At 35.6% G+C, this 24,786-nt stretch overlaps 2 pseudogenes; one reads left to right on the forward strand and one right to left on the reverse strand.

Annotated features, from left to right (window-relative positions):
- The window catches only part of LOC119532580, an 86,013-nt pseudogene extending 75,976 nt beyond the window's left edge, over nucleotides 1–10,037 (reverse strand).
- A 1-nt stretch (nucleotide 10,038) lies between these two features.
- Nucleotides 10,039–10,748, forward strand: LOC119532581 (annotated as a pseudogene).
- The last annotated feature ends 14,038 nt before the right edge of the window (nucleotides 10,749–24,786 follow it).

A 24,786-nucleotide genomic window follows, 5' to 3' on the forward strand; every position in this document is an offset into this window, starting at 1 on the left:
ACCAGAAAACAAGAGAAACAATTGTTAATCAACATTTGTTTAATGCTTATATGGAAAATAATGATGTAGTGGAAATGACACTAGCTCTAGAAATCCATTGCAGCTGTCAACCTAGGACTCAATCAAAATAGGTAAGACAATGAAAATTTTGAGCTTCAGTTTCCTCATTTCTAAAATGGAGAAACTCAAGATGATCTCTAAGGTTTCTTCCAGATCTAACATTCTAGATTTCTTGCATCACAAAGAGATGAGTCCTCAGCATAACCCTTTAATTGACTAGAGAATAATTTGCTTTCTTACAAGACATTAATACAATTCCATTTTAACGAAGGATTTTACTTTTCATTACCTTTCTCATATTTTGCTCATAATTTGTAATGAGACAGGCTGTGTGAGGTGGGTAATTTGTGGAGGATTTAAGAGCACAGATTCTGTAGCCAAATTGTCTGGCTTTTACCACTTATGCTGTGGACTTTAGACAAGTTACTTGGCCTTTCTGTTCTCTCACTTTGTTATAAATCAGTGGGCATAGCATAGGGTCTAGCTTGCAGTGTTTCTTAGAGTATTGCTTGGTTTAATGCAGTGAAAACAAATTAAAGCAATAATGAGATACCTTTACATAACCTATTCAAATGGCTAAAAAAATGAAAAGAAAAGAAACTGATAATACCATATGCTGGTAAGAATGCAACAGGAACTCTCATTTATTGTTGATGGGAATGCAAAATTGTTCAGTTACTTTGGAAGATGGTTTGGCAATTTCTTAAAAAACTAAATGTAGTACTACCTTATGATCCATCAATTAGGCTCCTAGGCATAATTGATTTGAATGCTTATGCCCACACATACTTTCTGGACTGTTTATGTGAATGTTTATAGCAGCCTTATTCATAATTTTAAAACAGATCAACAAACAAAACTTGGAAGCACACAGGATGTCTTCAGCAGGAGATTATATAAGTTGTGATGTATCCATTAAATGGAATATTATTCTGCAATAAAAAGAAAATAGCTGTCAGGCCGTTAAAAGATACGGAGGAATCTAAAATGTATATTGCTATGTGAAAGACATGTCTGAAAAGGCTACACATTGTATGATTCCAATCGTGACATTCTGAAAAAGGAAACTGGAAAAAGCAAAAATATAGAGACAAAAATTGATCAGTGGTTGCAAGAGTTTAGGAGGAAGGACAACAGATCATAAGTGAAGTACAGGGGATTTGGGGGGTACTAAAAGATTACCTGTATGATAGTGTGATGATGGAAACATGTCATTGTATATTTGTCAAAGCCTACAGAATTTTGCATTACAGAGAGTGAACCTTATGCAAATTTGAAAGTAAAATCATTTAGGAGATTTGAGCATCCCAGAAAAGAATGCAGAATGTGAAATGAGAATTTAACTGTATTGAGAATTTATGAAACAACCTCATAGAAAAGGGTAAGTAGGGGAAAGTGCTGACCTAAGTAACTTTGTGTAGAGTCTGTAAGACTAAAGAAAAAGTGAATTGCACATAAGCACTGTATTCTAGTTGATAAAGTTGTTTTCAAGAGTGGTACAGATTAATAATTTTGCAATCACCATGTATGTATACTTAAATTGAAAAATAAAATAAGTGGATGGTGGGTGGTAAGTACAAGGTTTCTTACTGTTGAAAATAAAATTTACAGAGAAGCAAGGGCAGGAGGCTAGAATGCTCCATGTGCTAATGAATTACAGCTACCATTAGTGAATTACCATTGGTGATGGAATAGAATTGAGAGCTCAGAAATCAACCCTCACATTTTTGGCCAACTGGTTTTTGACAAGTTGGTAAAGACCACTCATTTGGGAAAGAGCAGTCTATTCAACAAATGGTGCTGAGAAAAAAAAGTCAAAAGAATCAAGACCTTAGTATAAGAGAACTATCAAACTCCTAGAAGTAAACATACGGAAGAATCTTCAGGACCTTGTGTTAGGCAACGGTTTCCTAGACTTAACACCTGAAGTACAAGCAACAAAACAAAAAATATATAAATGGGACTTAATCAAATTAAAAAAAAAACTTTTGTTCCTCATAGGACTTTTATCATGAAAGTAAAAAGGCAACCTTCAACTTAACAACAAAATGACAAACAACCTAATTTAAAAATGGGCAAAAGACTTGAACAGACATCTCTTCAAAGAAGATATACAAATGGCCAGAGAACACATGAAAAGATGTTCAACATCATTAGCAATCAGGGAAATATTAATCAAAACCACAATGAGATATCATTTCACACTCATTAAAATGGCTGCTATTTAAAAAAAAAATGTAAAATTACAAGTATTGGAGAAGAGGTGGAGAAATAGGAACACTCATTCCTTGCTGGTGGCAATGTAAAATGGGGCAGCCACTGAGGAAGACAGTTTGGCAGTTCCTCAGAAAACTAAGTATAGAACTGCCACATGACCTGACCATCCCACCACTAGGTATATACCCAAAAGAATTTAAAGCAGGGACTCAAACAGATATTTGCACACAGATGTTCATACCAGCATTATTCACAATTCCCAGAAGACGGAAACAACACAAATGTCCATCAACTGATCAACGGATAAATAAAATGTGGTTATACATACAATGGGATATTATCTAACCATAAAAAGGAATGAAGTTCTGATACATGCAACAGCATGGATGAACCATGAAGATACCATGTTGAATGAAATAAGCTAGACACAAAAGGACAGATATTGTATGTTCTCACTGATTTGAAACAATTAAAATAAGCAAACTCACAGAGTCAGAACTAGAATAGAGTTTACCAGGATAGGAAACAAGAAGTTAAGTCTTAAACTGTACAGCATTCCTGCTTGGTAATGGATGGTGGTGATGGTAGCACAACATTTTGAATACAATTAACAGAACTGACATGTATATCTCAATTTGATTAAAAGGGGGAAATGTTAGATTGTATATGTAGTAACAGAATAAAAAAAATTAAAAATCCTTGGAACTACACTACACAAATTGTGAAACTTATATTAAACCATGATTTTTAATTAATAGAACAATTATAAAAGTGTGCTATCATCAATTGTAACAAATATTCCATGCCAAAGCAGGGAGGTGTTGGTGGTGGGGTGGTATATGGGAATACTTTATCTTATGCATGATTGTTCTATAAACCCACAACTTCTATAAGAAAGGGGGAAAAAGATTATGCTTGAGGTGACTGAGTTATTCCAGGCACTTTAAACAGCTGGTTTAAAGTTAACCAGGCAAATACTTACCAATGTCAGGTGAACAGATTCTTCCTTGTACATTTCATTCAAGTATGTCTTTTTTTACTCTCACCAATAAAATAAAGCACAGAGTAGTAAAAAAACAAAACAAAACAGGTGCAACTTGGAACAGAAGTTTTGGGATTGAATTCTATTTCAACAATTATTAGCTAAAAGGACTTCTGGTAAATCACTTCATCTTTCTAAGTCCCTACTTAATTCCTGCTAAGTGTTTTAAAGGTAAAGGTGTCCATCACTGAGTTGATGCTTAAAAACAATGACTATTTTTATCTTCTAATGACCTCTCCTAACTAAAACTTTGGCATGAAATCATGCTCTTCTTCCAATCTGCTTTGCGTTTCATTTCTAGCATTCTTATTCCTAACAGGGAAGGGATTTCCTTTCTCAAACATTGGTTAGTGGCAGTTTTATTTTGCCAGGGCTGCTGTGACAAAGTACCACAGACTCCTTGGGTTAAACACCAGCATTCTTGCTTCACAGCCTTTGAGGCTAGAAGTCCAAAATGAAGATGTTGCTTTTTCTGAAGTCTGTCACATTCTGGTAGTGGCTCAATCTCGGCCTCTATTACGTGGCCATCTCTCTCCTTGTTTGCCTCTTCCTGACTGTGTCCAAATTTTGTCAGCTTATAAGACCCAAGTCATATTGGATTAAGGCCCAACCTGATGCAATTTTGCTTCATCTTATCTAATAACTTCTTCAATATCCCTATGACTGGAGGTTAGGACTTGAATATGTCTTCTTGGGGGTCATGAGTCAATCCGTAATAGGCAGCAAGCATGAAGCAGAGACTTGCTAAAAACCTATCCATAGATGGCTTTAGCTTTAGTACAATCTTTACTCCTGGGCTTTATTTCTGATCAGGTGTTCCATTAGTTTAAATATGGTGCTATTCACTGCATACTTTTCTAAAACCTTTCGCACATGAATAGTCACCCCTCTGGGGAGCCTGATCTTACAGGGTTGAAACTGAGATAATAAAAGTTTCATTATTATCAGTGATGATGACATTTAATAATTGTGTTCTCACTGAGAACAATTTCCAAGAGAAATCATCTTGCTTCATTACGATATGTGAATGATGAGACTAATAAAACTCACATGAGAAATTTTAAAACTCCAGGATGAAACTTTCCCCTACAAATATTTATTGTATTTACATAAGTCACTGAAGCCTTTCATTTGGGACAGAAAAAGAGAGCATATTTTGGATTTTTGTTGGCCTTAAAGGTCACAAAATATAGTCAGTCTCCAGAGGGAGTGAGGGGGTGGATCAGTATAGCCAATGGGTCAGAAAAAATGGGATTCACTTTATTGGGAGTGAGGTTGAAGGAGGATAAATTTGGATGTAAACCAATTGAATTTTGAAAACAATGTGTGGTCTTTAGTCTTTGGATTTCTTCCCAGGTTGTATGTGGTTGATATTCTTCTCTCTTCATTAGAATGAAGTTTAGTCCTACAGTGTTAGGAGTTGGCTGCTCCATTCTATCATGGAGATGGAAATGGTACCAACCAAGGAGAATGCCACTGGATTGGATTCAAAGAAGTTAAACTTATTTCTAAGTAACAATATTTAATGCTCTGTTTTCCTTTATTAAGGAAGATCCAACTCTATTTTCCTAGCTCCTTCTAGGATTCTTGCAACCATGAGAACTCCAGGATGCAATAAAGACAATTCCAAGTGAAAGTTACTGTGAAGTGTCTGTGTCTTTGCATGTATGTGATTTTAAACACCACATGTAAGGAGCAGTATTTCAAGCTTTTAGTTGAACCCTTTTCCATGTGCAGTATTTCACCCTCGGTTTCTGAACTACTTTATGTCATGGGATGGAGAAGCAGGAGATCATGATGCCAAAGTTTTAGTTAGGATTAAATGTGTGATAAAATGTTATCCTAGTCCATTATTGCAGGACAGTTAGAAAAGAGAGAAGAACATTTTTAGATATTGCCACATGAATCTTGTTTCTTTCTTTCTCTTCAAACTAAGACATCTGATGAAATGTGGTTGACAGAATGACAAGGGGGCAATAAATGATTTCTGATCTGGGAAAATCAAGCTCTGCCCTACAGTGTCATGCTTGAAGAGTGAAGTGCTCCTTCTTAAGTGGGAAAAAATCTGAAAACCAAAGTCAAGTCACATCTCTGGATAGATGATGACCTTTCTTCCAGGAAAGTCTTTTTGTGGTTGTGAATTTTATTTTCTTTAAATGACACCTTGTAACTACCTAGTGAGAGAGAAACCATTTTCTTTTTCACTTTTTCTGCATGCACAATTGATTGCAACTAGTCTGATAGATTTGCTGATGGAGCATTTCCTTAAAAATGCCTTGGTAGTCTGAGTTTCCATCAAAAGTCTTCCCTTGTTGCATAATCAAATCATTATTTAGATCAGCATGCTTAGTTTTTTAAAATTTTTCTTTGAGGAGAAGACTTAAAAGAAATAGTATTACATTTAGAAATGAATACTCAATAATTCCAAAAACAGAGTAATCACATGGCTAATTTCCTCTATTCACAATGCAACAAAATTAGAAATTAGTAGCAGAACTAGAAACAAAAATGAAAAATCCAAAATGTTACCACCTGGAAATTAAAAGCTGAAAATATTCTCGAGCATCCATGAATTCAAATAAAAAATGTAACAAAGATGACCCAAGACAGACTAAATGACAAAAATGAAGATCTTATAAATAAAAACATATGGGATAAAGAAGAAATAAGACCAAAAGGAAAATTCAGCATCTTAAATGCATATAAGTTTGAAAGAATGTAAATAAATTAACTATCAGAATTCAAGAAATCTAAGGAAGTACTCAAGATCTGGTAACTTCTTTTTCTCTAGCACCAATTTTGGGACCCCCTGAAGAGTTGCCAGTTCCTATTCCCACTTCAGTAGTGCCCTATGATCTATTCTCTATCTACCAACAAAGAGAAGATTGGTTTATGGATGACAGTTGCAGGGTAAATATACAGCATTCTGTTAGGAAGGCTGCCACTCTGATTGAATAAGGTAAAGACAAATCAGCACAGTGGGCTGAAATGCATGCATTTTGCTCCTATATTTGAGATTTTACTGACTCATGGGCAGTGGTTAACGGCGTGGTCATATGTTGAAGCAGAAGGGCATTGGAATACTGGCCTATTAAATAGATGATTTTATGGAGTGGGGCAAAACCTTATGGAAATCACTGTGAGAATTTGTGTGGTTCATTAAAATAGGACATACTGATGCTCATCAAAAGAACCTTCTCTCAGGCCAGGAAGATGATTGAAACCTGTGAGAAGATATCATGTTGTGCTCACTTAAGGTGGCCACCTGGGTACATAAAATGAGTGGACATTGGGGGGGCTGCAACAATTCAGAGATGGTTTTAATATAGACATAGTCTTCTTACACCCTATGAGGCTAAAAAGGCCAACAAGAATTGTTCCATCTATCAACAAAAGAGACAGACACTGCAGGGAGCTAGGGAAAAGATTTCCCAGGGGCAAGGTCCTGTACATAACTGCTAAGTTGGAGTTATACTGGTAGCCCCAAGAGGAAACAAATGAATCCTTACAGGAGTAAATGCTTACTCTGAATTGGGCTTTGTCTGCTTGTTGGTAGATGGAAGCGTTCTGAGTATCATTAAAAAAAAAAAAGAACAGAAAATATTGCATAATTTGTACTGTTGAGTCACTTTTCTTCAGACCAAGGACGTCATCAGAGTAGCAAGTTAATAGGAAAATAGAATGAGCAATTAAAACATTAATTCCCTAAAATGAGGGGAGGTAAATGCATGAAGGACTGGCTTACATACCTTCACTAGTGGGTGATCACATTCCGCTTGAGCAAGGCTAAAAGACGGTCCCCACTAAATATATTCTGCTTTTTTATGGGATCTTGAGAAGAGGCTGTGAATGGAATACTCATGACTATACAATTTTTCTCATGGTGGTGAAGTTGGTGAAGCAATTACACTTTTCTTTTTTCTCCATATCACTTCAACTTTCTTTTTCCCACCTGGTACAGTGTGTCCAGGACCAGGGCTTTAACTGTGGGTGCTGAAAGCAGGAGCAATCCCTAAACAAGAAGCTGTAACTGTAACTCTAAACCTTTATGTCAGAATTCCCAAGGGTCTCTTGGGATAGGTTGTATATTCTCTTCATCTGGTAATATTGGAGTTGACAGGGAATGCAGCTGTATTGCTTATTGGTTGAGATAGCCAACCTTCTGTATTTATACCCACCCTTTATTAATGAGAGTGAGCTCAGGGGGAGGAACTTGCTAGACTAGCATTGCTGCTGGCAATCTATCTCAGAACGGTGGCTGAACCTCATGTTCCTACAAAAACAGGACAAAGTCAACTAAAATGATAAATAGAGAAAAGAAGGAATAGTAGTTGAAGGTAAAGGAATGTAAAAATAGGTTATGTAATGAGGGAAATCTGTAATTATATTGGTACTTTGGGACAGGTGCCGAGCAAGAGATTATACCATATCTTATCCTAGCTCAATTAAACTAGAGTCCTAAAAGAGAGAAGTCAAGACCATACTTGCTTTGGGGACCTGACAAGGATGAATGGAAGCCTGAAAACTTGAGTGGCATAATTCTAGGAGACATTCTGGGTCATAATATATTACAATAGGCTTAACTAATAGTTAATAACACTGTAAGACTATAGTAATGTACCAGTATCTTTTGACTCTTATTTTTCAGGTTACATCTATTACCATAGTGTGATATGGTATAACACTGACATTTTAGGTAAGATTATAATTCTGATATTCATAATAAATGTATTGGGAAATTAAGTTGAAGCTTCTTCAGGGTATAATACTGGTCTGACAGGAAACTGACTGGCCTGAGGAAGAAATTAATTTAGCTACCCATCAGCTGATGTCTATGCTAAGTAGGTCTGCAGAAGTTTATTATAAGGTAGAAATGGCAGTACATCAAGAGGAAAAAGGGTAGTTAAATTAGTACAAAAATATGAGAATATTTAAAAGACTTTAGAAAGATTCATTACTTACTATTGCTTTGCTTGGCATATAAATCCTATACTAAATGTGGATGCTCAGATATGATGGTTTTGCTGTATAAGAGCATTGGCTAAAGGTTAAGGGGTGGCCAGTATTGGAAAAAATTGTCTTCACCCAAAGAGAGGTCTGGCCTTGGCTCTCAGATTCTGAGAAATAATCTATGTCACACTGGTTAGGAGTATCTTGGTTTAGGATGGGGGCTAAGAGCAACCATGTATTGAAATTGGGAAGTCATAAAAGAAAGATCAAACATGATTTAGGGGTGGAGGCTTTGGGTTCAGCAGTATCAGTCCATTTGGAGACTGAGTCCAACAATCAATCAATCATGCTTATCTTATGAAATGCCAATCAAAACTCTGGACACCAAGGATTGGGTGAACTTCCCTGACTGGCAATAGTCAGTTGATACCAAAAGGGTAATGCATCCTGACTCCACTGGAAAGTATAACGGAAGCTTTGCATTCAGAAGCCTCCCAAATTCTGTTCTATGCATTTCTTCCTTTGAGTTTGGTCTGTATTCTTTCCCTATATAAATTATATCTGTGACTATAATAGCTGTTAGTGAGTTCTGTAAATTCTTCAAGGAATTATAAAACCTGAGGGTAGTCTTGGAAACCTCCCAAATTTGCAGTTGGTGTCAGAAGTGAAAGCATTTGTGCTGGTTTGAAGTATTATGTCCCCCAAAACGCCATTATCTTTGATGGAATCTTGTGTGGGCAGATGTGTTGGTGTTGATTAGATTGTAATTCTTTGAGTGTTTCCATGGCGATGCGACTGCCCAACCGTAGGTGATAACACTGATTGGATAATTTCCATGAGGCATGGCCCCACCCATTCAGCATGGGCCTTGATTAGTTTACTAGAGTACTGTATAAGCTTGGACAGAAGGAGCAAGCTTGCCACAGCCAAGAGGGACACTTTGAAGAATGCACAGGAGCTGAGAGAGGAGCTGGAGCTGAGATAGACATTTTGAAGATGGCCATTGGAATCTGATGCAGACATTTTGGAGAATGCCATTTTGAAATGCAACCCAGGAGCAAGCAGATGTCAGCCACATGCCTTCCCAGCTAATAGAAATTTTTGGACACCATTGGCCATCCTCCAGTGAAGCTACCCAATTGTTGATGCCTTACCTTGGACACTTTATGGCCTTAAGACTGTAAGTTTGTAATCAAATATCCCCCCTTTATAGAAACCAACCCATTTCTGGTGTTTTGCAAAAAGGCAGCTTTAGCAAACCAGAACAGTGTTTTTGGAAGACTGTATGTTCCCTCTAAATTTGATATTTGGCTCTGAACTTTGCAGTTTGACTAACTTTAGGCAGGGGGCAATACTAAGATTTCTATTAGAATCAGAAAGCCAAAGACAATTTCTATATTATCATTTTTTAACATTATTCAGAAGGTACCTGCTACCTAACACATTTAGAAAGAAAAAGTAATGGTAGGGTAAAAATGTAAAGAAAGATGAAGAATTATAATTTTTTGTTGATGATGTGATTGGAAAAAAAATTCTGCTATTCTATTAAAATAATAATTTGGATAAAATCCTAGATAAACATTATGTACAGAAATACATGACTTTCATATACTTTTATGATAAACAGATGAATGATATAATAGAATAATATACCATATTCCCATTAACAACTTAAAAGAACGGAAATTCTTACCCAGGCAGCCACAGCAGCTTGGAGCTTCTTCCCAGCAATTGGGGAAGGGTGGGGGTGGCAGGTTTTGATTCCCATTATGGCCATGATGCAGTTCCAGTTATTTAAAGTTTGTACCCACCTAGCAACACTATTCTCATTCCTAAAAGAGCTGAATATGCAGATGTGAAAGACTACAGAAATTAAGTGAAGACCAAATAACTTCCCCGACTACAGTTGACTATTTGTCAGTTCCTAAGCAGACAGATGTAGAAGAGTGGGTTTAGAATGAAGATGTATACACAAGTGTAAAGATTGAAGGAGGGGGTGAAAAAATGGCAACACAACAAAATGCCTTGGAAAATCTGGAACGTGACTATATTAAGGACATGATATCAACTAAAAGGAAGACCCAGAAAATGATTATTAAGAAGAGAGAATTATTAAATCTTTGCATCTCAGATGGTAGCACAGTTTTCTCTAGTAGAGTAGTAGTTGTGCAAGGTATATCTTTTATTCATCAGTCTCCTGAATTAGGTGACTTACATACCTGGCAAGAAAATACCAATGCATGGGAAGAAGAAGATGCATCCTGGAAAGCAGAAGTTCTGAGGCAGTAGAAATAGCATACAGAGAATGAGAGCAGCAGAACAACAAAAGAAGAAAAGGTAAAAGGAAGCACAGTGGCTAATGAGGAAGGAACAAAACAAAATTGATGCGAAACTTTCATGTCAAATGTTCTTCAGATGTCATAGTGCCAGCAGGAGAAATCTGAGCTCTACAAACCAACCAACATTTGTATGGATTTAAGAGTATTTTAAATATACGAACACGGTGCTTGATTTTCATGTGTTCATGAGGTCATTCAGGACTTCTCCCAAAGTACTTTGAACTCTTAACAGTTGTAACTTAAAAAAAAAAAAAGGACTTATGAGACAATATTTTATTCAACATGCTCTAAATATGAAATGGTTGAATCCGGTAGAGAAATACTTAATATGGAATATATACCATTACCTTTTCAAGATAGCATTTCTAGCTAAATAAATGGGTGTAAATAATTTTATGGTGGAGAAGAACTCTGCTATTATGCTTTCCTTCAGTGGCATAATGATAAAATAAATAATTTTAAATATCCTTAGCTTCCATGATTACTTAATCTAAATCAGACAAACTGTAGGGCTTTAAATTCCTTATTTTTGTTGTCAGAAGCTGGTGTTTGCATACATCTCCTTTAATTTGAAAAGGTACTTTCTATGTTTGGTACAACTTAAAAAAATTGATGATTTTTGCTTTTGTTCAAAAAAGTGGTGTTAAATACAATCATTTTATTATTTAAAAAAAAAGTGAAAAAAATTAAGGATTCTGCAAAATCCTGAAAAAGAGAACAAAATTACACTGAAGAATGAAAGAAAACTTGAACAAATGAAAGGTATATGATAACTTTTACTGAAAACAAAAACTCAAGCATAAAGATGCAAATTATCCTTAATAAATGCACAAAATTAATAAGATTCTCCAAAAAATTACCAAAGGAGTTTTTGAACTCATCCAGATGATTCTTAAGGTAATCTTGGAAAATAAACCTGTTAGAATAGTCAAGAAAATTCTTATAAAGAAGTATATGGGAACAGGATGGATAAACCCAATATTAATATAAGTCATAGCATTTTAAAAATAAGATAATCTGTTATCAATGGAGGAGAAGATAAAATCCAGAAATACACTTAAATGAGTATAAAAATTTGGAGAAAAATCAATTTCATAATAGGAGAGTGATGAATTTTTCACAAAATTGTATGATTAAATGTTTAGACATCAGGGAAAAAATAAATTTCTATTCTTAATTCTCATCTTGCAGCAAAATAAATACTGGTAGGTAAAATATTTAAACATTTAAATCAAATAAAACAAAGCATGAAACTTGAGAAGAAACTGTAGGATATTTAATATAATTTCCGAGAGGGGAAATTTTTGTATACTTCATAGTAAAGATCAACAAGAGATTAATGAAGCTACATAAAAATAAAAATGCAATTCTTCATGGCAAAACATATAGTAAAAAGTAAGAAAAAAAATAGATGACAAAGAAATACACATGTGCTTTTATAGCAGATAAAGGACTAAATTCCTTTGTAAAGAATTTCACAAATTGATGACACAAAATTCAATAGAATGGTAGTCAAAGCATATGAAGAATAGTTCACAGGAATGGAAAAAATGGAGCAATATTATATTATTATAATTATATAAATATTTTATAAGATATTATAAACATAACATTTATAAATACTTATAAATATTATAAAACCAGTTAGTAAATGGTTAAATACATGATACAATATAGCAATACATTAATGTTAGAATCTACATAGAGCGTATGTGGGTTCTCATTGTAAAAATTATTTCAACTTCTATTTCAACTTTTCTCTTATGAAAAATTTCATAAAAAACATTGGGGGAGATTTGTGGTATCAATAGTTCAACTATGAATTGACCAAATGAATAAAACAAGTGAAACAAAGTAAAAACATCTTTCAATAAGTATTAGAGAGGGTATGAGTAAGTAGGCACTGATACATTTTTTTAAATGCAATTTTATTGAGATATAGTCACATAACATACAATCCTTCAGAGTGTACAATCAGTTGTTCATAGTTGTGCATTGATCACCACAATCAATCTTTGAACATTTTCATTACTCCAAAAAATAAAATAAAAATTAGAATAAAAAAGTACATCCAAAACATTCCATTCTCCTCCTCCCCCCATTATCACACATTTTTATAGAGAACAACTTGACAATACCTATCAACATTTTGAAAAATCACACAATCTTTAACATTTTTCTATTTTACAATGATAGATGACATGGATAATGATATTCATGGAGTCACTGGATGAAATAACAAAAGCTGCTAAGAAATTTAAGTTATGTAGAGTGGATGGAGTTTTAAAGAAACTGTGCTAAAACCATACACAGTGGAATACCATGTAGTCATTAAGTAGCATGATCCATAAGCACTTATATGGACTGAATCCCAAATTGCAAAACACTATTTGGAGTGTCGATATATATTTTAAAATAAGAATAAAAGGTAAAGATATGCATATAAAATTATATAAAGGAACACATATGCCCATAAATATATATATGAAAATATTTTTACAGTCTTTGGAGGCATTTTTTAAAAATGGTGAAACTGGTACCTTTTAAGAGAATATGGATGGGAGGACTAATATGCACAACTGTGTTAGATCAGGTCAGTGTGTTCATATTAAAGAGACAGTACAAAAAGAAAATTCAGAAACTGAGCTCTCAAGAGTTCATTCCTATAATTTAAGTGATTTATTAACTTTATAAACTTTATTTCCCTCCAAATTATGGTATTAGCCCATATGATTGTTGACCAAGACATTAAATAAAAACAAATTTATTTCAATCTAAGTGTCATTATATATATATATATATATATTTTTTTTTTTTTTTGCTTTGCTTTTGCAAGGTCATAAAAAGTTTCTCCTATGTTTTCTTCTAAGAGTTTCAGCTCTTACATTTACGTCTATGATCCATTGTGAGTTCATTTTTTTGTGAGTCATATGCGGATGAGGAAGGTATCTAACTTTATTATTTTTTATGTGGTTACCCGGTTGTCTCAGCACCATACATTGAAAAGACTATTTTTACCCCACTCAGTGATATTGGGATGCTTATCTAAAGTCAATTCAACTTTAAAATAAGGATTCATTTCTCAACTCTAAATTCTATTCCTTCCATTGATCTACATTTCTATGCTTATGCCAGTAACATATGGTCTTGATTAAAGCAACTCTTTGGGAAGTTTTGAAATTAGGAAGCATAAGTCTTCCAACTTTGTTCTACTTTTTCAATTTTTTGCCTATTCCATGTCTAGTACATTTCCCTATAAGTTTTATAATCAGCTTGTTAATTTATACCAAAAAAGGCAGCTTGGATATTGATAGAATTGTGTTGAATCTGTAGATCACTTTGGGTAGTATTGCCATTCTAACAATATTTGCATTCTGATCCATGAAGATGGCATCCTGTTTCATTTATTTTGATTTTCTTTAATTTTTTCAGCAATGTATGTAGTTTTCAGTATATGAATCTGTTTTACTTTGCTAAAGCTGATGAAATGAGATATACCAGAATTGGGTTGGCTTTTACAATGGGGATTTATCACCTTACACATTTACAGTTCTGAGACCATGAAAAAATGTCCAAATTCAGGCATCAACAGGATAATATTTTCTCCCCAAAGACCAGCTGCCAGCAATCCTTAACTCCTCTGTCACATGGGAAGGCACAGGTGACATCTGCTGGTTTCTCTCTCTCTGAGCTTCTATGTTTGTTCTTATCTCCCAGCTTCTCTGGTTTCTCTCTTTCAGCTTCTCTGTGTGCTTCTCTGAACTTCATCTCTTAACTTTTCTGGGGCTTTTTTCTGTGTCTTCACTCTGTCTTTTTTCTTCTTATAAAGGATTCTAGTAATAGGATTAAAATCCACCTGGAGGACACCTCAACTGAATCAAAAGGTCCCACTCACAATAGGTCTACACCCACAATAGGTCTACACCCATAGGAATGGATTAGCCTTAAGAACATGCTTTTCTGGGGGTACATACAGCTTCAACCATCACATGAGTCTTGCACTCTTTTTGCTAAATTCATTAAACATTTTATTATTTTTGGTGCTATTATAAGTAGAATTATTTTCTTAATTTCATTTTTGCAATATTCATTGCTAGAGTATAAAAATACAACTGATTTTTGCATACTGATCTTGTATCCTGCAACCTTGCGGAACTCATTGTTAATCCTAATAGTTTTTAATGGATATCTTGGGATTTTCTATATACAAACTCATGTATCTGAAACTTCTTTTTCAGTCCAGATAGCTTTATTTTCTTGCATAATTGTCCTGACTAGAACCTACAGTAGAATGTTAAATAGAAGTGATAAGGAGGAAAAATCTTGTCTTGTTCCTGATCTTAAATGGAAAGCATTTGGTCTTTCACCATTAAATATGATGCTAGCTATGGGTTTTTCCATATATGGCTTTTATCAGCTTGAAGATGTTCATTTGTATTCTTAGATTTTTGCGAATTTTTATCAAAGAATAGTGTTTAACCATTTTTTTTTTTTTTTTTGTATCATACACACACTTTCTCATTCCTTGTTTTCCTACTTGGCTTAAAATTAAATTGTGTTTACCAATAGTAAATATTTAATGAACTTATTTTTGCTAATGTATTAACCCTTTCTAACACTAGAATTTAAGTATCCTCAGAGCAGAGACTTTGTCTATTTTATTCTCTCCTGTATCCCAAGCTTTTAGAATAATAGCTAGAATACACTAAATTGAATATCTACTATTTTTGAATGATTGAATGAGGGTCAGTAGCTATTATATTATCCTTATTTTATAGATAAGGCTGAGGAAAGTTAAACTTAGAGAGCTTAATTTACTGGAATGGCCAGGACCTGTGTTTAAAACTAATCAGTTTGATTCTAAACCTAAATACTTAAATTCAGTATCAAATGAGTGTATATCCAGATACAGACGTGCATTATTTATCTGATATTCTCTTACAGTACAGATAAACTCTTCTCAGGGTTAAAAGAAAATTTATGAAGTGAAAGAAGACAAAAGTGGTGTGATTGACTTTTTTTTTTTTTTCTCATTACCATGTACAGGTCTCTTCTGAAATAACAATAAATCTAAAACCTCTTATTACCAAACAACAAAAAGAAGTTTCTAATAGTGGATCTAGAGGGCATCTCAAGATTTAGTAAATACAAGAATGAAGAAACATGCAGAATATCAAGTGAGAGAATGCCAGCCCATTTCTGGCACAAGTTGCTATTTTGGTATCTGCCTGGATTTTAAATTTTGCTGACCTTCTAAGAACTCTCCTAAATCCCCCACGGGTTGAAAATTCCCCAACTGAAGAAAATGCTACATTTGACTTGCATGTCTTTTCTAGTAAGAAAAAAATGGACCATTTAGAGTCCTCCCTGCTACTTATAAACCTTTTTGTTGAGTATATAAGAGAAATACTTGTTAAAGACAGAAAGAGTTAGTAAGTATGGAGTGATCTGCTTGACTGACAGAACTTCTATAACTTTCAAATTTTCTTTGCATTAACAGGAAACCCATAAAAATGGTATCCTGGCTTATTCTTTCAAATCACTCCATTTATTTCCTTTGTAGATCATTGATTTGAGTTTACGAGGAATACTTCTCTCTAGTTTGGAACTTTCTCCTTTTTCTAAGTATAACACCTATCTGTTCCCTTTTGAAATAATTTTTTAGAAGGACTTATGAATCACTTTGTTCAAAGATATAGAGGTAGAAATAGATAAAGAGGCAGAAATTGATAAAGAATCATACATCGTGTTAAGGAATGAAAATTTTACTTCATTTATTAACTAAGCCAATGACCTTAAATTCATAGAAAATGCTTTGGAATATGGTTGCTGATTAATAGACAAATTGTTCCTTTTTCATCTGTTGGACTTGTTCTGAAGAATTGCAAATGTTATCATGGAGTCAGCAGGTGACACTAATTGAAAGTAATGAATTCACAGATGCAAAAGATTTAGACTCCTGGAAATTTGTAACAGGGTCTTGTGACAACTTCACCATGTTCAAGATATTTTGCTAAAGTTTTTGGCAGCTTTTCTTCATGGTGTGCCTGTTTCTTCTCTGCCTTGTTGGTTTTCCTAATGGGGGTCACACCAATCATTTATTCCATCAATATCCTCTAATTCTATTGCTAATTATCTCTGTCTCTTTATTCCCAGTGAAATCCTTTCACTGCGTGTTCCTCAGTGTGGTACATTTAAACACATAAGAAATGCCTTTTTTAATTGATACACATGGTAATACATACTTTTGTTACTTTTAGAATAAAAGATTATGAAATAGAGAAATTGAAAGATGGGACAGAATAGATATAGGGTGCATTAAATTTAGAATCTGCTTTCTGAACAAATTGATTTGCCTTTACTACCCCTAACCCAGCACGTCTCTCCATTAACATGATCTATAGAGAGAAGCAATGATACCAAATCAGGAGAAAAAGTTGACCATTTTGTTAATAAGTCGTAGACCTTTTCGTTCAAGGCCTAGTAAAAAGGAGGGGGAAATGTTCCTTAACTTGTTATAGAAAACTTTATCCTTTGGCCTCAGAGTATGATTCTACAGCCTATCTATCACTTCCCCCAGTGCTGACTTGAATGTATTATGTCCCCAAACTATGTTCTTTGATGCAATCTTGTGGTGGCAGATGTATTAGTGTTAACTAGATTGGAATTCTTTGATTGAGTGTTTCCATGGGGATGTAACTCAATCAACTGTGAGTGAAACATTTGACTGGATAATTTCCATGGAGGTACAACTCTGCCCATTCAGAGTGGGACTTGATTAGTTTACTAGAGCCCTATATAAGAGCTCAGACAGAAGGAGTCTGCTGCAGCTGAGACACACATTTTGAAGATGGCCATTGGAAGCTGACACTGACATTTTGGAGAATGCCATTTTGAAATGTAACCTGGGAGTAAGCAGACACCAGCCATGGGCCTTCCCAGCTAACAGGGTTTCCAGATGTCAATGGTCTTTCTCCAGTGAAGGTACCCTATTGTTGGTGCCTTACCTTGGACACTTTATGGTCTTAAGACTGTAACTCTGTAATCAAGTAAACCCCCTTTATAAAAGCCAATCCATTTCTGATATTTTGCTTAACAGCAGCATTAGCAAACTGGAACACTCCCACTCCCACATCTGCCTCTACTCCTAATTTCCATAGACTTTTTGTTAAAAAGTACAGGTTCTAGAGCCAGGGAAACTGGTTATCAACCCTAGCTACACAATATACTTTGGTAGTTAGCTCTCCAATGGTATCCTCTATCACACCTTGCCTCCCCAAATTCATATTCTTATAAAGTCCCTGCACATACTGTATCTGGTATGGAACTATGACTTGCTTTTTTCAATAGAATGCAGCAGAATTGAAACTATGACAGTTTTAGGACTAAGACTTAAAAAGGCTTTATAACTTCTATTTTTTGTGCTTTAGGGAGCTCTGATTTGCCATGTGAGAATTTGGTTACCCTGCACCTGGAGATACCAACCACATGGAGTGGTCACTTGGAGATGAAGGGGCCCTGAGAGTAAATGCAGAAGGAGGCCCAGCCTTCTAGTCGTTTCCAAAAAGGCACCAGACATGTGACTGAGCCACCTGGAGTGCTCCAACCCATTCAAACCAAAAGAAATGCCCAGCAGAGCCCTGACACACCATGGCATCTTGAAAGAAAATAAAATGGTTGTTTTTAGTGTACTAAGTTTCAGTGTGTCAGTGTGGTTTGTTTTATAGCAATGGATTTCTAAAACACATACTGTGAAATCTTGAGAAACCGACTTGAAATTTCAAGCCTGTTTTCTCATCAGTGAAACTGGAATTCTAATAATGAAAATTCATTGGGTTGCTATATTAAGTGAGCTAGACACTTAAAGCTCTGAGATACATCTCTAGCATATAATGGGCCTCCATAAAATAATTGTTACTATTACTTCACTGGAATTGCATAATTCTCTAAATTCTTCAGACCATTTTATAGCTCTCACCTTTACCCATCTTGATCACTGAGGTTGGACTGCCCTGGCCTTCTTTCTTTTACTCCATATGGGGTTAGTGGACAGGAGGTATATATAAAAGCCTGAGTTTACATTCTGGCTTCACCATTTACTTACTGTTTACTGTTGAGGATGTCTTTTTTATTTTGTATTTTAATGCAATTTTATTGAGATATATTCATACCAGATAATCATCCAAAGTTTATAATCAATGGTTCATGGTATCATATAGTTGTGCATTCATCACCACTATCAATTTTTGAATATTTTCATTATTCAATAAACATAAAAAAGAATAAAAATAAAAATAAAAGAGAACAACCAAAATATCCCATATCCCTTATCATGCTCTATTATTTATTAATTTTCTGTATTTATTTTCTTACTCATCTGTCAATACGCTTGATAACGTGAGTGTCAGTCATAGGGTTTCACAATTACATAGTCACACCATAAATGCTCTGTAGTTATAAAATCATTTTTAAGAATCAAGGCTACTAGATTACAGTTCAACAGTTTCAGGTATTTCCTTCTAGCTATTTTAATTCACTAAAAACAGGGATATCTATACAATGCATACAAACAACCTCCAGAATGACTTCTTGACTACTTGAAATCTCTCAGCCACTGAAACTCTATATTGTTTCATCTCTTGTCCCCCTTTTGGACCAAGAAGGCTTTCTCAATCCCACAATGCCAGGGCAAGGTTCAACTCTGCGAGTCATATCCCACACTGCCAGAGAGATTTATGCCTCTGGGAGTCATGCCTACATAGAGGGGATGGCAAGGAGTTTGCTTTCAGAGTTGACTTAGAGAGAGAGGCCACATCTAGACAACAAAAAGTTCCTCTGGGGGCGTCTCTTAGGCATAATTATAAATAGATTTACCTTCTCCTTTGTGGCAATAGCTTTCATAAGGCAATCCCAAGATCAAGAGCTCAGCCTCTTAAATTGGTAGTCCCCAATGCTTGCGAGAATATCAGGAATTCTCCAGGTGGGGAAGTTTAATATCTCCACATTTTCCCCAGCCCCTCAAAGGGAATTTGAAAATACTTTTTTACTCTTTGCCCAAATTACTCTGGGATGTATTACTAACCTGAACATACCAAAAAGATCTCACTCCCCATTCAAGATTCCATATAATTGTGGTCTTCGAATAAACTGACCATACAAGTTAAATTGGATAGTGTTCTGCAGAAAATAAAAATTTTGCACTCAATAAACATCTCTTCTTTTGGTCTCACACAGAAGTTGAAGTTTTCAAATGCCTTCAATGTTGTCCTCTACCCTTTACTCTAATTTGCTTTAGTCCTTACCAGATCAGCTTCATTCATATCTCTAATTGAAGTCTTATCTCTTTTTCAGCTATTTAACAGTTGCTATATGGGGTAATGCTGACTTTCAAAGCTGCGAAACTCTAGCTTTTAGTCTCAGGTGTCAAACAGATACTGGAAGTTCCAGAGAATGACCAGGTTATATACAAAGAGGTCAGCATCTCAGGATTTAGAAATAACCATAACAACTCAGGGATAAATGTGACCGATGTAAGAGCTTACAATCTAGGAAACTTTACAATAATCTTTCCCCGGCAGCCTGTGCATTCAAATTCAATTTTCAGAGTTTGCACATTATATTTAGTCCATATTCCTGAGGCATTATAATATTTGTCTTTTCTTTTCTGGCTTATTTCACTCAACATACTGTCCCTAAAGTTCATTCTTCTAGTTGCATGCCTCACAACTTCATTCCTTCTTATGGTGCTCAATATTCCATTGTATGTATACACCAAGTTTTCCCTCTGCTCACCAATCAATATACCCTTAAGCCTCCTCCATCTGTTGCAAATCATGCATACTGCCACCATAAACACCATTGTGCAAATATCTACTCATGCCCCTGCTTTCAGTTCTTCCAAGTATATACCTAGTAAGGGGGTTACAGGATCATATGGCAACCCTATCTATACTCAGCTTCCTGTGGAACCACACTGCCCTCCAGATCAGCTGCACCATTCTACTTCCCAACCAACAGTGAATATGTACATCCCTCTCTCCAGCACTAGTATCTTTCTGCTTATTTTTTAAACAGTTTTATTCAAACACCATACAATCCATCCTAAGTAAAAAATCAGTGGTTCCTGGTATAATCACATAGTTGTGCATTCACCACCACAGTCTATTTGAGGACATTTCCATTTCTTCTGAAGAGGAAAAAGAAGAGGAAAAAAGTGAAGAATAAAAAATAAAAGTAAAACAAAATAAAAGGAGAAGAAACAATGAAACCAAGAATCACATGCCTCTCCTTTATATCCCCCTATTTTTGACATTTAGCTTTTTATATTGCATTTGTTACATTTCATGGAAGTATATTACAATGTTAGAGTTAACTATAGATTCCAATTTGCATTGAGTGTATTTTTCCATATATCATTCTATTTTCAACACCCTGAAATGTTGACATACATTTGTTATATTTCATGTAAAAGTGTTCTTATATTTGTACATTTAATCACCATCATTGTCCACTCTAGGATTCGCTAAGTTATGCAGTCCCAATCCTTATCCTCTATCTTTCCTTCTGGTGTCATACATTCCCCTAGGCTTCCTCTTTCAGCCATACTCAAACTCAGCTTTATTCAGTGTACTTACAATATTGTGATAATACCAGGTAGTATTGTGCTATCCACTTCTGGATCTTTCTAATCAATCCTGTTGAACATTCTTTGCTCCTTCAGCACCAAATACCCAATCTCTACTCTCTTTCTATCTCCCGACAACCTGTGTTCTCAACTAGTAACTCTCAAAATTTGCTCATTAATGTTATGTTAGTTCATATTAGTGATTTTCTTTCTCTTTCTCTTTTTTCACCCTTACTGATAGTCTTCATTTCTACACTCTTCTCCAAACCTGTCTCTCTAGTATTTTCCTATCTGCCTGTAGTTCTCCCTTTAGTATAACTCTCTTGTTCACAAATTCTCAATGTCAGATTATTTTGAAAATGTTTTAAACTCTTCCTCATTTTTTGAAGGACAGTTTTGCCACATATAAAATTCTTGGTTGGTAGTTTTTCTCTTTCATTATCTTAAATCTATCATGCCACTGCCTTCTTACTTCCAAGGTTTCCACTGAGAATTCTGCACATAATTTTATCAATCTTCCATTGTATTGATGGATTTCTTTTCTCTTACTGCTTTTATAATTCTCTCTTTGTCTTTGACATGTGACACTCTGATTAGTAAGTGTCTTTGAGTAGGTCTATTTGGATCTATTGTATTTGGTGTGCGCTGTGCTTCTTGGATCTGTAATTTGATGTCTTTCATAAGGGATAGAAAATTTTCATTGATTATTTCCTCTATTATTCTTTCTGCCCACTTTCCCTACTCTTCTCCTTCTGGGATAGACATGACACTCTGTTCATATGTTTCATATTGTCATTCAATTCCCCAAGATCCTGCTCATATTTTTTCTGTTGTTTAGCCTGTTTTTTTGTGCATAGGCTTTTAGATATTGTGTTCTCTAGTTCACTAATCCTTTCCTCTGCCTCTTCAAATCTGTTGTTGTAAGTCTCCCTCGTGTTTCTCATCTCTTCTATTGTGCCTTTCATTCCTGTAAGTTCTGTCACTTGGTTTTTCAAAGTTTCAAGTTGTTCCTTATGTTCACCCAATGACTTCTTTATATCCTTTATCTCTGTTGCCATATTTTTTCTCAATTTATTAAATTGATTTTTGAATTGATTTATCATGTTTGTTTGAACATCTTTAATTAGTTGTTTCAAATCCTGTATCTCATTTGAGTTGTATGTTTGTTCCTTTGACTGGGCTATATCTTTATTTTTCCTTGTGTGACTAGTAATTTTTGGTTGGTGTCTTGGCATCTGCTTTACTTAATTAGTTTATTCTAGAGGTTGTTTTCACTCTTTTATGTAGGGTTTTCTTGTTAGTTGGCTTTGTTCCCTATCTTTGGCATTCAGTTCAACTTATTCTAGACCTTTAGCATAATTTCTATTTAACTGATGATAATTTTTCAGCTCTTACCCTGCCTATGTGGAAGTTTTTTTTTTTTTTTTCTTCTTTTTTTTTTTTTTTTTAGGTCTACCCAGATATAATTGACCACAATCAGATTTTCCCAGACCAGACAGGCCTAGGACTCAGGAGGAGGGTGTAATCAGTATCAAGTTTCCCTGAGGATGAGATCCAGCAGATTTTCACACTTCTCTGTGTGGTTTCTAGACTTTGTGCTTTTCCTAACCTTCCTAGCAGGTGGCGCTTATCAGCCCAAAGTTCACCACTGATGTAAAGAGGTGTGGTGCCTTTAATTCTTACCAGACCCTGTCCCTGCCAGCATAGGTAGAAGGCAAGCTTAGGCTGTTTCTGTCCCACCCACCCCCACCCTTGGAGTCTGAATTCTCTGAAGGAGGGCTAACACTTGAGCTGGGCTGTGCCCACACTTTTCTTGGGGAAGATACAACCTTTAGGGAATTATATTCTTCACTTGATTCCTTATTTTATCTCTCAGACTTTCTTAACTCCACATTTGCCTGGGTCAATGCTGACAATTGAAAATGCCTGAGGCATTCTCTAATGAGCTACTTAAAAAAGATTTTAAAAAAGAAAGAAAAAAGAAAAACAATCCCCTTTTCAGAACTAGTCTCCTGCCTCCATGGTTTGCCAGTCAAGAACCATAGTTGGTACCCAGCTGTATGTACCCCTCTTTTTGGGGCACAGCCCTTTTTCAATATTCTTAGCTCATCTGACTCCAAAGGCCTCTGCTTTGAATTATTTTTTTTCCTTCAGCCCTGCCTCCTCTCTGTGGGGAGAGACCTCAGAGTTCCTTTCCTGCTCACTCTGGGTTTATCTGTGTTTGTAGACTGTTTTCAGTAGAACAAATTTGTTTATTAAAACAGCTATTGGAGCTTGATTGAGCTATCTTCCCTTGCTTCTAGTAGAGACTGCTTCTTTTTCCCACAGGGGAGTGTTCCAGCTCATACTGCCATGCCAGTGGGGGCACCAGCCTCTACAGTGGGGGCTTTAATTACAGTTCTATGCTCTGATCTTGGCTATTCTCCCTTTCCAGACTGGTGTACAATGTGTGTCCAGTCATGGATGCCCCCAAAACCATTGTTTCAGACATTTCCTGGCTATTTACTGTTGCTCTAGAGGACTAACTAAATTCCACACCCCACTACACTGCCAGCTTTCCCTCCCCATTGAGGATGTCTTTTTGATCACCATCTGCAGAATGGTCATATTGCCATCTGTCTCTGATTGCTGGTGGGAGCTTTGAGAATGTTAATATATGTGAGGTATTTACATATAATAGCAATTTAAGAATAGTAGAAACTATTAAATGGGTACAGTACAATTCTTAGGACAAATGGCATTTCCACTTTGAAGTCTTCCCTGATTACTATATACAGAATCCTTTGCTCATAACTGTGATCTCACCATAATCTGTGAAATGTATCATGCCATACAGAACATGAGGTTTTGATTTCTTGCTGTGTCTGTCCATATAAACTGTGAATTTCTCAATGACAGAGGCCATGTCTTATCCAATTTTGCATAATGTGACTGTATTATAGAATGGTTCCGGTAACTATGTCCACCTCCCTTTATTTTTGGCAGCCTGGGATGCAATACCTGGGGAATCAACCACTGCAGAAATCTTGATGGAATCAGAGCTTCACCTCTCACTTTAAAAATACCTGCTGCTCAATCTGCCTGACTCCTGGCAGCTAACGAATGAGCACAGGTTAGTAAGTTGGGCTCTTATGCCCAGGACCTGCACTGAATGACCCAAAGAGGAAGAGGGAATTCCTTTCAGTGCTGGCAGCAGTGGTAGCTGCAGCAGTTAGGGTTCAGATCAACAGAGGTGATGTTTACTGCCATGGATTCAGGGTCCAGCAGCAGTGGTAACAATGTCCCAACTCAACTCTTCCTGTGGGATGCTTGGTCTCTGGGGGTCACCACTGAACAGCCACTGATTCCTGACATTTTTGCAGCTTGATTCTTGAGTGTCCCCTTAGAGTGTGTGAGCTATCTGAGATTCTTTCACTACATTACTTTTCTTCCTAAGTTATTAAAACTGGATTCTGTTGTTTGTAGGTAAGAATCTTGACCAGTATAGTACCGTTGACAAGAGAATCCTTGGAAGACTGGGTATAATGAGAATTCCTAAAGGAGCCTGTTAGTGG

This window comes from Choloepus didactylus, chromosome 4 (assembly GCF_015220235.1).
Source record: "Choloepus didactylus isolate mChoDid1 chromosome 4, mChoDid1.pri, whole genome shotgun sequence".
NCBI classification, from domain to species: domain Eukaryota; kingdom Metazoa; phylum Chordata; class Mammalia; order Pilosa; family Megalonychidae; genus Choloepus; species Choloepus didactylus.